The 15,401-nt window shown below is 39.5% G+C and overlaps 1 protein-coding gene across 3 annotated transcripts in view; it reads left to right on the top strand.

Moving 5' to 3' along the window:
* The first annotated feature begins 2,744 nt into the window (after positions 1–2,744).
* The window catches only part of rap1gapb (RAP1 GTPase activating protein b), an 81,390-nt gene continuing 68,733 nt past the window's right edge, over positions 2,745–15,401 (top strand). The window contains exon 1 of one of the 3 annotated variants that reach the window (XM_053228224.1): positions 2,745–2,761. The gene's annotated coding sequence lies outside the window, so the exon portion shown is untranslated. The other 2 variants (XM_053228227.1, XM_034310908.2) reach the window with 2 other exon arrangements.

The following is a 15,401-nucleotide window of genomic DNA, read 5'->3' as shown; positions in this document are numbered from 1 at the left end:
CAAGGTGCAGTATCACAGCAGAAATATAAATTTTCACTAGTCATGCACTACTCAATACACAAAATTCAGTTGATAAGTTGGTGGGCTCTGATATGTACGGTTTTATGGAAGACATGGCGGAAGAACTATTACCAACAAATACGAACACATTAAGCAATCATACACAAAGCAGAAGAGATGGCTCGGGGGTTTCAAAATAACAAGCCATCAAACCAATCGATTGATATTTAGCTGCAAAGTCTAAAGCTACCCAGCTCCTGACAGCATGATTCATCTTGCACATAATATTGATCTTTCGGTGATAGGTGATCACAAATAGACTGCTCATATACTGTGTGTAGCCACGGAAGCGGCAGGGTGCCTCTCTTGAAAGCAGGATCAAATTTTAGTGAAACAGCAACAGCAGCAGATTTATTTTTCTCTGTTTTTTGACTCCCCAATGAATAAATGCTTTACTATCAATGGTGTCAATATTTCCTAGCTTAGCCGTTCCATTTCTGTACATGTTAAAGCCAGAAAAAAAACACATATAAAATTTAAATAAGCAGTGATATTTCCATGTAGTAAAAATGACCATCTTAAATTACTGAGTGATATGTGTTAATTCCATGATACCCTGGTATTAAAAAAATCTACTGTACATCTACATAACTCTCAAAGTTACTGAGAAAGCAGTCCTTAAAACATTTGTTCAGACTCCATGTTCAGACTGAGTGAATTCTTGGATCCATAGGCTTTGTTACACTGCTGGAAAGTTTAGGTTAATTGCACTGACAGTAGATTAATTCATTGTTAGATAACCAAATTAAATAAGAGTACTTGAAGTAACATGCCATTTATGAAGATAAATTCAAACCAGATACTTTCCTCTCCTCACTTTCCTCATCCATGGAGCTCCTCTGCTCTCTATCTTCTAAACCCAGAAAGATTTCTTGCCCTGTTCCTTGGCTATCAGATGTATTGCGCAGCAATTGGAGATAATTAAGAACAGCAGAGAGAAAGTGGGAGAAATCACAATTCAACACAGATCATGTCTCTTACTGCACTCTCCTGTCCAAATTCTCATTTGAAGTGACTTCTGCTAAGACTGCCTTCTACAAGGAAAAGCAAGCACCACAACTCTTTACTTCACTACTTGACCTGCTGGCTCCTCCTGCTACATCCTCCCTGACTGCTGAAGATGTTGTCACCTTTCATGATGGGAAGATTGAAAAAACTGCCAGACTTTCACTCTTACCCCAACTTCTACAATACACACTCATGATTCCCCTTCTCTTTCACTGGCACATTTTTCTAATCTAGCAACAGAAGAGATCCTGCAAGTCACCTTGTCCTGCAATCCTACCACCTGCCCTTTGGATCCAGTCTCTTCCACAATGTTCCAGACCATCTCACAATATCTCCTCCTCTTCATTACTACTATCATCAATGGCTCCATAACATGTGCCAACTGCATTCAAGAGAGCAAGAGTTATTCCCAACCTCAAGAAACTCACTTTGGATCTCACCTTTGGTCACTGCAAGCAACCTTGGTGTAACCATGGACAATCAACTGTCCTTTTCCTCTCACATTGCTAATATGACATGCTCGTATCAATTTCTCCTTTACAACATTAGAAGGATTCGTCCATTTCTATCCACACAGGCCACTCAGGTGCTTGTTCAGTCCATTTTGAGACTGGACTACTGCAACTCGCTCTTGGCAGGTCTGCTTCTGAGAGCCATTCAACCTCTGCAACTGTTTTCAACCTTCCTAAGTACTCCCACACCACCCCATTGCTACGGTCCCTCCACTGCTTTTCTGTAGCTGCCCACATCAGGTTTAAAACACAGATGCTTGCCTACAAAGCCAAAAACGGACCAGCACACACTTACCTCAAAGCCCTTATCACACCTTGACTGCACCACGCTCCCTCTGATCCTCTAGCATCAAGACTCTTCTCTGTTCTGGCACCTAGGGGGTGGAATGAACTTCCCCTAAGTGTCCGAACAGCTGAGTCACTGGCAGTCTTCAGATGATGTCTAAAGACTTACCTCTTCCTGAAGTACTTAAATTAGCACTTCAAATGTATACTTCTCTTACTATACTACGTCCCCAACAGAGTTTTTGGTCTGATGGTATTCTTAGTCCGTGACCTAGTGAACCAGTATCAGGATGTATTTATTGATAGAGACTGCAAAGCATTTCTGCACAGTAAGTCACTCTAGATAAGGGCGTCTGCCACACGCCATAAATGTAAATGCAAATGAATGAATGAATGAATGAATGAATGAGTGAGTGAGTGAGTGAATTAATCCACTTGTTATAGTGCAAACATTGCAGGGAAGTGTATATTCTGCACACAATCTTGGCTAAAATGAAATCCAAAAAAAAAAAAAAATGCAAAGCATGAAGCATCTGTTTTATCTATCTTCAGTACTCATTATCCTTTATACTCTGGATGGGGTACAAAGCGTTAAGCAGATGTGATATAGTGATATACAGTAAAACATAACACTGGGTTGTCGGTAATCACACCCTGAATCATTCTAAGAGCTATGGTATAAGCTATTATATACCCTTGTCATGTGTAGTGCTTCAGGTTGTACTGGCTCTGGCAGTAGTATAACCACCAGCAGCTTGTGGTGCGCGCGTGAGCGTGTAACTGCCGCTGTGCGCGGGAAGCGCGTGACAGGACTGCGCCTATTGGAGCTGAGAGAGGAGGCTGAGCTCCGCTCTCTGTACAACAAGCCCAGCCTGCCGGTGAGGACAGTCTACACGGTTAGTAAAGATTATTAGCGTGTAGCCTAGCGGTTTTCGGTTACATAACACTTTTTTGGACATTATTATCTCAAAAACGTTTTAACCGTTAGGAAAACTGGTCTGGAAGAGCACCTGTCCGACTCTCTCTCTCTCTCTGTCTGTCACTGTCTCTCTCTCTCCATCCCGCCGAGTGCACAGAGCTAACCCTGCTAAGCGCTTTCACACACTGAGGTAAGAAAGTACTTCTTACCTGTACAGATTAATAGAATAAAATTCACTGAGGTAATGCAAAAAAAGTACTAAACCGTACCTTTCATTGTTGCTGTGGTGGTACCGTTATCTTTTATATCTCTTTCACCTGTAAATGTGGATACACTGTGATGTACCTTTAAAAATATAGATTTAAGCAGCATAATTGGACCGTGATTCAATTTAAAGCTTTAAAAGGTATACTACATTCACATTCCTAGGTAAAAGATACAAGAAATTGTACAGAATATTAGCCATTTTGTCTGAGAGTGTAGTGCCGTGGTCATTTTAAAATGACAAACATGTAAACCTAGTAAAGGCTCCTTTACTGACTGAACAGTCAGGACATCAGTCAACTTATCTGGAGATTGCTAACAGGTTTGTCTGTAAGTGCTTTCATGGATTGGAGATTTATTTTCAGCCAAGCTGAAAGTGGAATAAAAAATCACAGCACACTTTTCAGCTTGGCTGAAAATAAATCTCCAAGGTTTTGCACAGGAGCTTTTTAACTGTTTCATGTGTCTGATGTTCAGTAGTGAACAATACATTTAACTACACAGTCCTATCATTCAGTAATATTAGCCACTAAGCAGCCATTAACCATGTGTGCTCTGCTCTGCTCTGGATATCATGTTTATTCAAAAGAGTCTAATCTGAACTGGAGTTTAACAGAGACATCCATGCATGTGATTCAGGTTTTATTCATCTTTTAATTTTATTTCCTATGTCATTTTGCAATAGGGTACCAGCCTTAGTGTTATGCTTGTGGCTTGTATGAGGAAAACTACACCATGATACACATTAAATATGCATATATTGAAATGTTCATGATGTGTTTAGTGCTTCTTGTGCCAGTGTGTTGGTTGGTGCTGTATTTTCCTTATTCCCGTGAGAACATAGCAGCCGCACTGATGTCACACAGGGAACATTGCTTGCGCAGATACAATGACTTTTAATAGGAGAAAAATTCTGTAATGTCAAACACAAGGCATAAAGCTCACATTTTACTGTTAGTGCCTAAAAAAGAGCAAGAGCTTCTTTTCTCACTCACCGTTTTCCAGCTTTCCCATTCAGTGTCACATTAATGAGATAATGAGATGACAAGTGTGATGGTGTTGACGGTGGTGTTAGCAGGAAAGTTGAAGCTTTGGAAGCTGATCTGTTTGACCAGAGAGTTCAGATGACTAGGGGAGAAAACCGGACACACTAAAGCGCTGCTGCATCATTCTTTTAGAGATGATGCAAGAGATAACTTGGAAGTGGAAACTCAGAGCCTGGAATGATGTCATTTTTTGCCTCTGTGCATTCAAACCACAAAGCGGAAAAAAAAACACGGACGCCTCCATTATTTGTCTTTTTTTAGCAACAAGCTAGCCAGCTAATTGTGATGAGTGACGTATATTTTCCTCCTCAAGACAAATGAAACTGTGTAGTCAGTGTTTTAGATTTAACAAACTAATATGTCTGATTGATCTAAAGCAAATACTAGTTGGATGTGGGGAATTATGAGTTATGACGTCTGTGCAAATTCAGCATAAATCCTACTGGCACTACTATCAGCAGGTAGTGGAAAGGCATTGTGGGTATTGCAGGAAACTATTAACATTAAAGAAATTTGATCTAAAAATGTCACAATAAATCTTAGATACCATGGAAGGTCACAGGTTAATTACACAGATTAATATTCAAGTTGTTTAGGATGGATTGTTCCATTAGGGTTTATGTAATAGATATGCTTTGTGTCTGAATGTCTAATGTCTAAGCTTTTGAGTGCTGGTGGACAGTGTGCATTAAGATGACTGCAATCAGAACAAAATGGTTCCAACTGCTATCATACAAGTTGAATATATTTTCTCCTGCCATATCTTCCACTGACACACACAATCACAGCTGTTGTTTACCTCCTTTCTCCCTTTCTCAGTACCTGCACAGCATCTGCTGAAGAATCTCAAGTTGAAGCCTTTATATTCTCCATTTAAATCTTGACAGAAACTGCACGAACAGGGCTCGAGTGTCGGCTTAATTGCTTGTGTAATGTGTCTGCAGCCAGAGGTGTCGGAATTTTTTACTGCACATGGAGAGAGCAGCCCAGATTGTGTTTACACAGGACTGCTTCATTAAAGAAGGAAGCCAGGAAGGGTGATAAATTAGGCCAGATAAGCAAATACCTTGCTACATTTTGTACTTTTCTCTTGAATTATCTCTACATTTCTACTGTCTCTCTGCTTCTCCTACACCATGTCTCACACTCTCAGATCTTTGTCTATTTCTGACTCAGTTTCTTATTTCACTTGCTGGTCAGGACTAGCTTTCCTCTATGGACGGTCTATGAAAAGAGATGGGTAAATGTTGAGGTGACACTGAGGGCTAGAGCTATTAGAGGTAGTGCTGATTGTTTGCTCTCTCTGTGACCTCTCCAGCGTAATTGGCAGTTGAGCGTTTTTTTTTTCCCCCTGCAGAGGAAAACACTGTCGCCCGCTCAATTTAGCTACTAGTCAAGGCTGTGGGTTGAGTGTAATTGCTAGAGTATGCACGGAGAACCACAGAATAATAGAGCATGGATGAGTTAATGGACTGAAGAGTGGACTATTAGGAAGGATGGGCCATTAGATTGTAAAGCTAAATTTTTTTGTTGAAGCAAAACAATAATAAAACTAAATGAAAAAGCTGTTTAAAGGAAAAACCCACCCTGAACAATCTGCATATTAATCTTTATAATTAATGTGTGATCTACTTTATATGATGTTGAATGTTGCTGAAAAATGGTGAGTGAGAAAAAGAAGCTATTGTTCCTTTGTATTTAGGCCCTAACAGAGAAACCTGACTGTTACCTCTTAAGCCTAGTGCACACTACAGAATTTTAGCCCTGACCTCATTTAGCTGGCGTATTTTGGCACCCGACCAATGCACCTCAGTTCACCAACTACTCGTTGATTGCTCCTGGCAAAGCGATTTTCTCAGTCTATGAGCGAGTGATCACTGAGCCTCCGATTTCTTCAAGCATGTTTGATTTTCTCAACGATGAATCATGGACTGTGAACCCCTCTGCCAATAGATGCAAGTACAAAACAGCCAATAAGAGCCTGATTCATCTGCTCTCATGCACAGCAGTTCCCTGAATCCAGTTCTTTTATCCATCTATTCATGTGGGAGGGTGAGGACAAGATGTAAACACAATAACATTGCTTCTGTAAGAACTTATTTGGCATGTCATACCCAAAATGGTTGTAAGGAACAGCAAAAATAAACACAGACATGACATGATTCCTGGCAGGGCACAGTATAAAAATAGCTAGGTTCCTTTTCACTGTACACTGTCTGTGTCTCTCCAGCCAACATTTCCTTGGTTTTCTCTTTTTTTTCTTGTTTTCATACAAAGTGGTGACAGTCACATGAAAGACAGCTGTTGCACTTACTTTCATGAGAAAGCAGGATTTGGGAGTTAGACAGGCAGCTGCTAATTTCTCACAGAAGTAATGAAAAAAACAGCATCAACCAACAAATTAGGACCAGAATCACTAAGGACTTTGCAAATATTTCAATGTAAACATATTTAATGTGTTTCAGGGTGGAATTTTCCTTTGTGATCTTGCAACACATTGCTCATGTTAAAGCTCATATTTGGGTGCATGTCATACAGTAAAGACAAAAACCCAGGTGTTAAAAGGAATTTTAACTTTTAATACTGATTACATTGTGTGCCATAAACACATTTTCTAGTGCTGTGTATGAACTGAGCTTTGCCATGATTTTGTACTTCAAATTTCACTTGGGTGTAGTGTTCATGTTAATATATTGTATGAGATGAGCCTTATCGACTAGTTAATCTCTTGAAAGTGTCACACTCGTCTGCCTGCAGACACATACAGATGGGCACATTTTCTTACACGTGCGTATGTTCACAAACACATCTAGCTGTTCTCTTTTGCCAGTTTTCTCCTATGTGGTTTTACATATGAGACCTTAAATTTGCTAGCAAAAGGAAGCCGTAGTATTTGGAGACAAGGGCACACTTCAGGGTCTTTGATCGCTTTAGACGATGTGTCTACTTATTTATTTATTTATTTTTTCCCGGCAAAGGCAATCAAAGCCAAAAAAATTGCGGACTTTACATTGTGTGTAGGGGGAGGGGGAGAGAACAAAAGGGTCTGCTTTGGAGCACAAAAAAAGAAAACATCTTTGTGTCAACCTGATATCACCCATGAATGAGCTTTAACAAATCCCGGGGCATTCTAGTGAATGCTAGAATCTCCCTCCCTTTGAGCTTTTGCCATTTGTGCCATTGCCTGTTTCTACATTAGTGCAATAGAATTACTTAAGACAGGCCAATTTAGAGGTTCTCTGTGCTCTGCAGATATGACATTCAACACAATCAGCACATTCACTCTGACTGACGGACTTATCATGCTTAGAAAAGGAGAGGAAATAGATTGCTTTGGAATTGATTTTCTGGTAGTAGAATTTTCGCTCTTTAGTTTGGATCTTTTCCTTCACGCTTGCTGTAATGGACAAAAAACCTGCATGCTTTGGATTGTGGTGAGCTACTGTTCAAATGGTGATGTGCAATGTTATTAATTGTCGTCCGAGACTGGATCTGGATGCACATATTCGTAGACATGATACCATATCAAAACATCAAAATGTCAACGAGTGAGGTCGGATTATATTAGTTCTGCTGTCTTATTTTTTCTTCTTTAATCTTTTTTAAATAATTTATTTTATTTCTCTTTTTTTTATTATTTCAAGGCTGTCAGGGAGCATGTCATCCCACCATTTAGCCAAAAGGAAGCTCTGAATAAAAACATATAAATATTTTATATCTGGTAGAAGTAAAACCTATAGCATTTTGTCTCACAGCGGATTCATTTTGTTTGGAAAAATCAGGCATCTAAGATGAGCAATCTTTTTGAATCCGTTGAACTTTAAGAAAAAAATGAACCAAAGCTAAAAAAGCAAGAACAAAAATAGCATTGCCAAATCCCTAAGGCGTAACACTCCAGTGTACACCGATCAGCCATAACCACCTGCCGAATATTGTGTAGGTACCTCTTGTGCTGCTAAAACAGCTCTGACCCGTCGAGGCATGGACTCCACAAGACCCCTGAAGGTATGCTGTGGTATCTGGCACCAAGACATTAGCTGCAGATCCTTTAAGTCCTGTACATTGCGAGGTGGGGCCTCCACGATTCGCACTTGTTTGTCCAGCACATCCCAAATATGCTCAATCGGAATGAGATTTGGGGAAATTGGAGGCCAAGTCAACACCTTGAACTCTTAGTCATGTTCCTCAAACCATTCCTGAACAATTTTTGCAGTGTGGCAGGCTGGATTATCCTGCTGAAAGAGGCCAATGCCATTAGGGAATATCATTGCCATGAAGGGGTGTAGTTGGCCAACAACAATGATTAGGTAGCTGGCATGTGTTAAACTAGCATCCACATGAATACCCGGACCCAAGGTTTCCAAGCAGAACCCGCGCATCAGTGAGCCTTGGGTGCCCTTGACCCTGTCGCCAGTTTACCAGTTGTGCTTCCTTGGTTCACTTTTGGTAGGTACTTTGGTAGGCACTGCATACCGGGAACACCCCACAAGACCTGCCGTTTTAGAGATGCTCTGACCCAGTCGTCCAGCCATCACAATTTGGCCCTTGTCAAAGTCGCTCGGATCCTTATGCTTGCGCTTTTTTTTTTTTTTTTGCTTCCAGCACATCAACTTTGAGAAATAACTGTTCACTTGCTGCCTAATATATCCCACCTCTTGACAGATGCCATTGTAATGAGATAATCAATGTTATTCACTTCACCTGTCAGGGGTTTTAATGCTATGGCTGATCGGTCTATCTTGATATATTGAAAATATTGATATAAAAGTGGGATAACTGGATGTAGGAAGCCTGTTTTCTTGAAGACGTGTAGTTTAGAGAGGAGCATAATGTCATTGGGCTTTATTTATCAAGCTATATGTGAACGAATATTACCTTTTAGAGTTGTTATGTAAGTGTCTTTTATTGTATTGGTCTTGTTATAATGTGTTGTGAAGCCAAAGACATATTTCCTTTTGTGGACAATAAAGGAAATTAGTAGTAGAATATATTTGTAAATCGTTCATTGGGGTGTTTGCACAAGCAATTTGGTATTCATGAAACTTCTGGAAAAACATTTCCATCCTCCATTTTCATGTCAAACTATTTCTTTTTCACCTCTATTAATTCATATCTAATTCACCTTTTCTGTAATTTGTCTCCAAATTCTGGCCTTTGAAGGTGCTATATGCTGCTAAATATTTTTTAGGGAGTCAAAATAATTTCTGCTTCTGCCTCTCAGAAGCTCCTTTTTTCCTCACCACCTTACCTTACCTCCTTTTGTCCTGGTAGTGCGATTTCAGCTCTCTGTGAGCTTTACCTTATATGGAGTTTTGTGAGCGTCATTAAATGCAAATCAGCCATAAAACTTTGCATTTTGTGGGTGATTGGCATTTATCAACATATGCATGTGAGTACAGATAAAACAAGCCGAAAGTAACCGAAAGTTGCCTACGAAAAATATTTACACACAACTTTACCAAAAGATTGATAAATGAGGCCCAATGTATGCATTAAAATCACCTAAAATAAACCTTTTTACAAATCTTTTTTTTTTTTTTTTTTTTTTTTTTTTTTTTTTTTTATGGCCTTCCTTTTTTGTAAAAACCTAGAATTATTTTATGCTTAAACTGCAGCAGTTGTTGGAATGGGATAATTTAAATGTCTCTTAAAGCTGTCTGCATGTGTGTATTTTTTTTTTAAGTATTTGCATTGTATGTATTTTATGTATTTTCCAATAATTTCACAAAACCGTAGCTGAAGCAGTTGAAATTTCGGCATGTGTTTTTAGGTTTCTAAGGCACGGCCATCTATGTGCCTGCTTTGACCTTTAAAATGAATTCACATGGATGTGGACTCCACAAAATGCTGGATGTGTTGAGCAGGAATGTGGAAATTATTACACTGTAAATTTCATAGCTCTACAGTTGTTGGGAACACCACTTTCCATGTCATCCTCAAGATGCCTTAAGATTGAATTGAGATTCAGGGACTATGCAGGAGCAATAAAAAAATTGCTGACACGAGAGATTCAGCTCCCATTCCATAAGAATATGAAAAGCACAGGACTTAATTCATAAGACTTAATTATCAAAGATTGTTAGTTACTTTGACCATTATGATTATCTATGATATTGTAAGCAGCAAAACTGCTGATAAGGTTACTGCTGTCCACATAAATTAGGTAAGTATGTGTTGTGGTTTTTCAGCTGGTTTAGACCTCTAATTTAAGGGAGCAGTAACAGTCTTAACATCAGATCCAATCTGAATAAGTTCACTACACAGCTCTGCTGCTCTAGCATTGCTGAGAGGATGAAATTAAATCCAAGTGCACTTTGCAGACTGCATGCTCTCTGGAGCCATAAGAAACCTTGCATTGATTACTGAACCCTGGCACATGCTCTAGTATAAATATGAGCCTTGGTTATCATTTATCCCATGCTCCTTCTTTTGTCATTTGTCACTCATGCCACAAAACCTTTGTTTTACTAATGCAGTACTTTCATCCATACTAAAATAACAAATATTGAAGAATGCAGTAACCAAACGTGTTAAACAAATCAAATCATTTTATATTTTAAATTAATAGTATTCATGATACAAAACTTGCACAGTTTGCACACTCTTAGCATCTTCTCAATCAGCTTGGAGCTTCATGGAGGAGGATTTTCTTAAAGTTCCTCTCTGCTTCTCCTGCAGGGATGATGTATATATTGTGATGTGGTGCGTTATTATGCCCATAGCATCCATCCAAGTATGGATTAACTATAGCAATAAATAAATAAATAAATAAACCTGGCCAGTAATGATGATGAGTTGTGCTGTGCCATCCAGGCTTTCCTCAGAGTATCAGGGGCTCTAAACTGTGTGAGGAAAACATTCCCCACATCAACACACTGCCACCACCAGCTTGTAACGTTCATATCAAATTGGATGGCTCCATGTTGCTTGTGCCGAATTCTGATCCTTACAGCATGATGCAAAAGGAAACTAGATTTCATCTAACCAAACAAGTTTTTCCACCCTTTAACAGTCCAGCTTTGATGCGTCTGTGGTGGAGACATGCTTCTTCTTTTTCTTTCAGCACCTGACAGTCTGTTTGCATAATTATGAGTAAATCCTGTACAGAACATTTCATGAAAATCCCATAATAGACCCTTTTGGGAGCTGCTACAACCACTATAACTAGCAGCAGCAGCGATCATGCCACATCACTCATTTTGCTCATTACAACACTCATTTATACCACACACTACAGTCATGTGACATGAAATTTGTGTACAGGTGGTGGTGGTGCAGTGTGCAATCTGAAACCTCTTGCTTTCTCTCTGTGTATAGAGTTTATATAAAAGACTGGTGTTGATGTGATGTGTGGGATCAGTGCTCTAACACTGTAATGATTTATCAGTCTAATGGTTTAAATCATGGCATACAGGGGAAGCCACACTGATAGCAGCGAGAAATTGAGCAGTCACACAGAGGAGAGCCATGAGCTCCTCTCTCTGCCCATCCATCTCTCTCACACACACTCTCTTTCACAGCTTTATTCTTTCTGACACTTTTGTATGATCTTTATGTCTGTTTCTTTGTCTCCCTCCTTTCCTCCAGATTTTCCACTTGAGATTAAAATGCCCTTTCTTTCCTCTTGCCTCATCTACCTTATCTGTATCTTGACTTGCATTTCACTTCTTTTTCCTTTAGTGTTTCCTTGTTCTCATACAGATAGTACCTGACAATTACCTGAAACCAACACAAAATGGCTAATAAGAGAAAATAACCCATTGCTCTGATTTGTACCACTGATTTGATCCCCCCATACCTGTCCCACAGCTTGTGTTTGGGTGAAATGCTCTGCTGTTGCCAGATGCATTAGATGAAAGCTCATGTGTTTAGCATTATCATTGGAGCAAGGCATTCATGCTTTTCAGCCACTAACCTTAACTACAATGTGTATTTATGGTGTGGAAGTGATGCTTGGTGGAGAGCTTTTGATAATATGATAATCACATTCACTTGGCATATACGTAAACATGTCCAAAGGGAATTGTTTTGGCTTCTTTGAAATGCACATATAAATGAAGGGCAGATAAGAGAGGGAAAGATGAGGTTGAACAAAATTACTCCATGTTAAATAAGAGCACTTTGGTGCTTTCTGCCTGAGCGCTGTGTCTTTAATGGAGAGGTCAAGTTTGAACCTCTCTCAACCCTGTTTCCTGTAATAAAACCTTATTTGCAGTTATGGTCAGTGTGTGTGGGTGTGCATAAGAGACAGAAAGAGAGAGAGTCTGTTTATTTCACTGTCTATTGGTCCAAATCCAAAACAAATTTATGCAAATTATGTAGTATTAGCTGTCTGTAGCATATGAGCTGATTTTTCCCCAGACCTAATGTAATATTTGTCCATTACAGAATTTCTGAGCATGCTACAGAACTGTCAGAGTCAGACTGGATTCTGAAGGATACTACTTTAATGGGTTTGATACAAAGACATTTTTATCTCACACTTTGCCAAAAGTATGTACACTCATGACCATCACACCTATATGAGCTTGTTGGCCATCCCATTCTAAAACCATGGGCATTTGCTTCTATAACAGCCTCCACTCTTCTGGGAAGGCTTTCTACAAGATTTTGGAGCATGTCTGTGGGAATTTTTGCCCATTCTGTCAAAAGACCATTTGTGAGGTCCGGCACTGATGTTAGTTAGAGAACCTCTGGCCCACAATTAACATCCCAGTTCATCCCAGAGGTGTTCATTTGGGTTGAGGTCAGGTTTCTGTGCAGGCCACTGGAGTTCCTCCACACCAAACTTGTCAAACCATGTCTTTATGTACTTTGATTTGTGCACAGGGGAACATGCTGGAACAGTAAATGGCCTTCTCCAAACTGTTGCCACAAAGTTGGAAGCATACAATTCTAAGACAAAAGTCTAAAAAGTCTAAGACAAATGTCTTTGTATGCTGTAACATTAACATTGCCCTTCACTAGAACTGAGGGGCCCAAACTCTGAAAAACAGCCCCAGACTATTATCCCACCTCTGCCAAACTTACTGTTGGCAGTATATAATCCGGTAGGTAGCTTTCTCCTGGTATCTGCCAAACTCAGATGCACTTCAGCACTCGGTGGCCCCACTCCGTGAGATTGCATGGTCTACCACTTTGTGGCTAAGATGTTGTTGCTCCTAGACGCTTGCATTTCACAAAAAGCTTAATCATTAGGAGGGGGGTGCACATACTTTTGGCCATGTAGTGTACAACTATAAAGTTATACTTAAAATATGACTGTATGTGTATAAGTTATAACCTGACAGATAATATAGCTAAGTAAATGAAGGAACTGATTGCTGCTCATGGTAGTATGTGAAAGATCTATAATGATGAAATTACAGTGTTTAGTGCATTTCATTCACAAAGCACTTGGGGGAAACCACCTAAAATCTCTTACAAAATACAGTGCAATAATTGTGGTCCAGGGATGGAGACATAACAAATATGTTAGACAACCCAGTGGGAAAGTAAAAGCTCCAGTCTACTTGTACGTCTCATGTTCTGTTTGCACAGAAGCCTAATTAAGTAGGCTAAAAAGTGGCGGCTAATGTAATTTAACCCTAAATTATAATGAGCAAATGAAAATTCCCCATCCCTGAGATTTTGAGTACTCACTAATTTTCTAATAGTCTCTGCACAGACACTCCTTATTCTATCCTGCTGTATTTGATGTAGCATATTGTGCTTCCCCCTTCAACAAAATGGCAGCAAGTCTTTGGTATCATCTTATTTTTTTCTCACATAAAATATATGTAAGTCTTTATTTTTGCTCAACATACTATTAGGAGAGTTGTGCAAGCTAATTTATTCACCTAGTGAAGATATTACCTACTGATGGCCAGAATGCATCCTTAATTGATGTGTGCAGTTTAAAAGGTAAAGTTGCTCCAACTACAGCATTTTACATGAAAACAAATAAAAGTATGGGGATACTTTTCTTTTTCTGGTTAGTGGAAGAGTGAAAACATGCTGGTAACTGCTACATCAGCAGCCTGTTGACCCTACATGTCACCTGTGCACCTATGGATATGTAACCTATAGCTCTGACATGTAATCAGCTTGTCTCAGGTGCCTGGGCAGCTGATTTGTTCACCCTGTGGTTCTCATTAGTGAGGCATTGATCACATTTTTTGACCTCAAAGCTCTGGGTATTGGTCAGTATTGATCTGGTACTGACTAGTGTCTTAGTAGCTGAGCCAGCTCTCTGCAAGCTTTTGTTTCTGACTTGCACAAAATGTCACAGGCATAATGGCGGGGTGAGTTTTGAAGAGCCTTTCTGTTTGCTGAGTCTGCATCTGAATGAAATTAATACCTTTGGTTCATTTACTATTTGGTTTGATTTGTTTTGCCACTGTGTATAATAAAGTACTAAAAAGCACCTGCTACGGGTCATGTGGGCAGGGTCAGGACAAAAAAACATGTAATTGGTCAGAAATGGCGAAATGGAAAATGTAAGCAAATCTTTGGCAAGAAATTCTGAAAAGCATTTGGGCACAGAGAACAGAGAGCCTTGGTGCTAAATAATATAGTTGTATAAATTATTAGTAATCTATTAAGCTATTTTTTATTGATTGATTGATTGTTCTTGCAGCACTCCAGCTTTGGTTCAGGTTGAGTCTTGCATGTTGGTTTAGCAGCTTGCATCCCAATTGCCGTTATTACACAACATGCATGATTCAATGTCTACCGTTGGCTTAATTCTCTTTGCACTGCAGCTGAATTGAATCGCTAGGGTTCTCTTGGAGATGCCTCGGACCATCTCTGTCATGCAGTCTCAGACTGGTGTTTGGTCTGCACCCAAATGTGGTTGCTGTGATTCATACCAACTCAAACAAACCTGACCAAATGGGAAAATATACCAGGGATTGATTCAGACAGATGAAATGCAGTGTATGTGATAGTGCTCTGCTGACATCCTGACTGAACTGTCATGTCAGTCAACATCACACATATTCTTAGGGCTCTGTGTTGAATCAGTGTAATCAGATCATTGCGAAGACCAGTGTAGCAGTATTGATTAACAGGCACATAATTTTTAGCCTAACTTTGAAGTGAATAAAATTAGACCAGTGCATGTGACTTAGCTATCTGACATAAATACTGATATAACAGTGCTGTTACACTGACATTAATATTTTTAAATAGTTGGCTTGCAGTGTTAAATGATGAGCTCCTACACCTTTCTTCTTTAGCACTGGTTTTAGGTAATACTTCCACTCAGTGTTTATTTTCAGCTCCAGACCCATCCACATTCACAGAGCTTTTTTTGTTAGCAGTGCC

Source organism: Pangasianodon hypophthalmus, chromosome 2 (assembly GCF_027358585.1).
Source record: "Pangasianodon hypophthalmus isolate fPanHyp1 chromosome 2, fPanHyp1.pri, whole genome shotgun sequence".
NCBI lineage: Eukaryota > Metazoa > Chordata > Actinopteri > Siluriformes > Pangasiidae > Pangasianodon > Pangasianodon hypophthalmus.
Note: the sequence above shows the minus strand (reverse complement) of the source record. Positions and strands in the feature narration are given on the sequence as shown.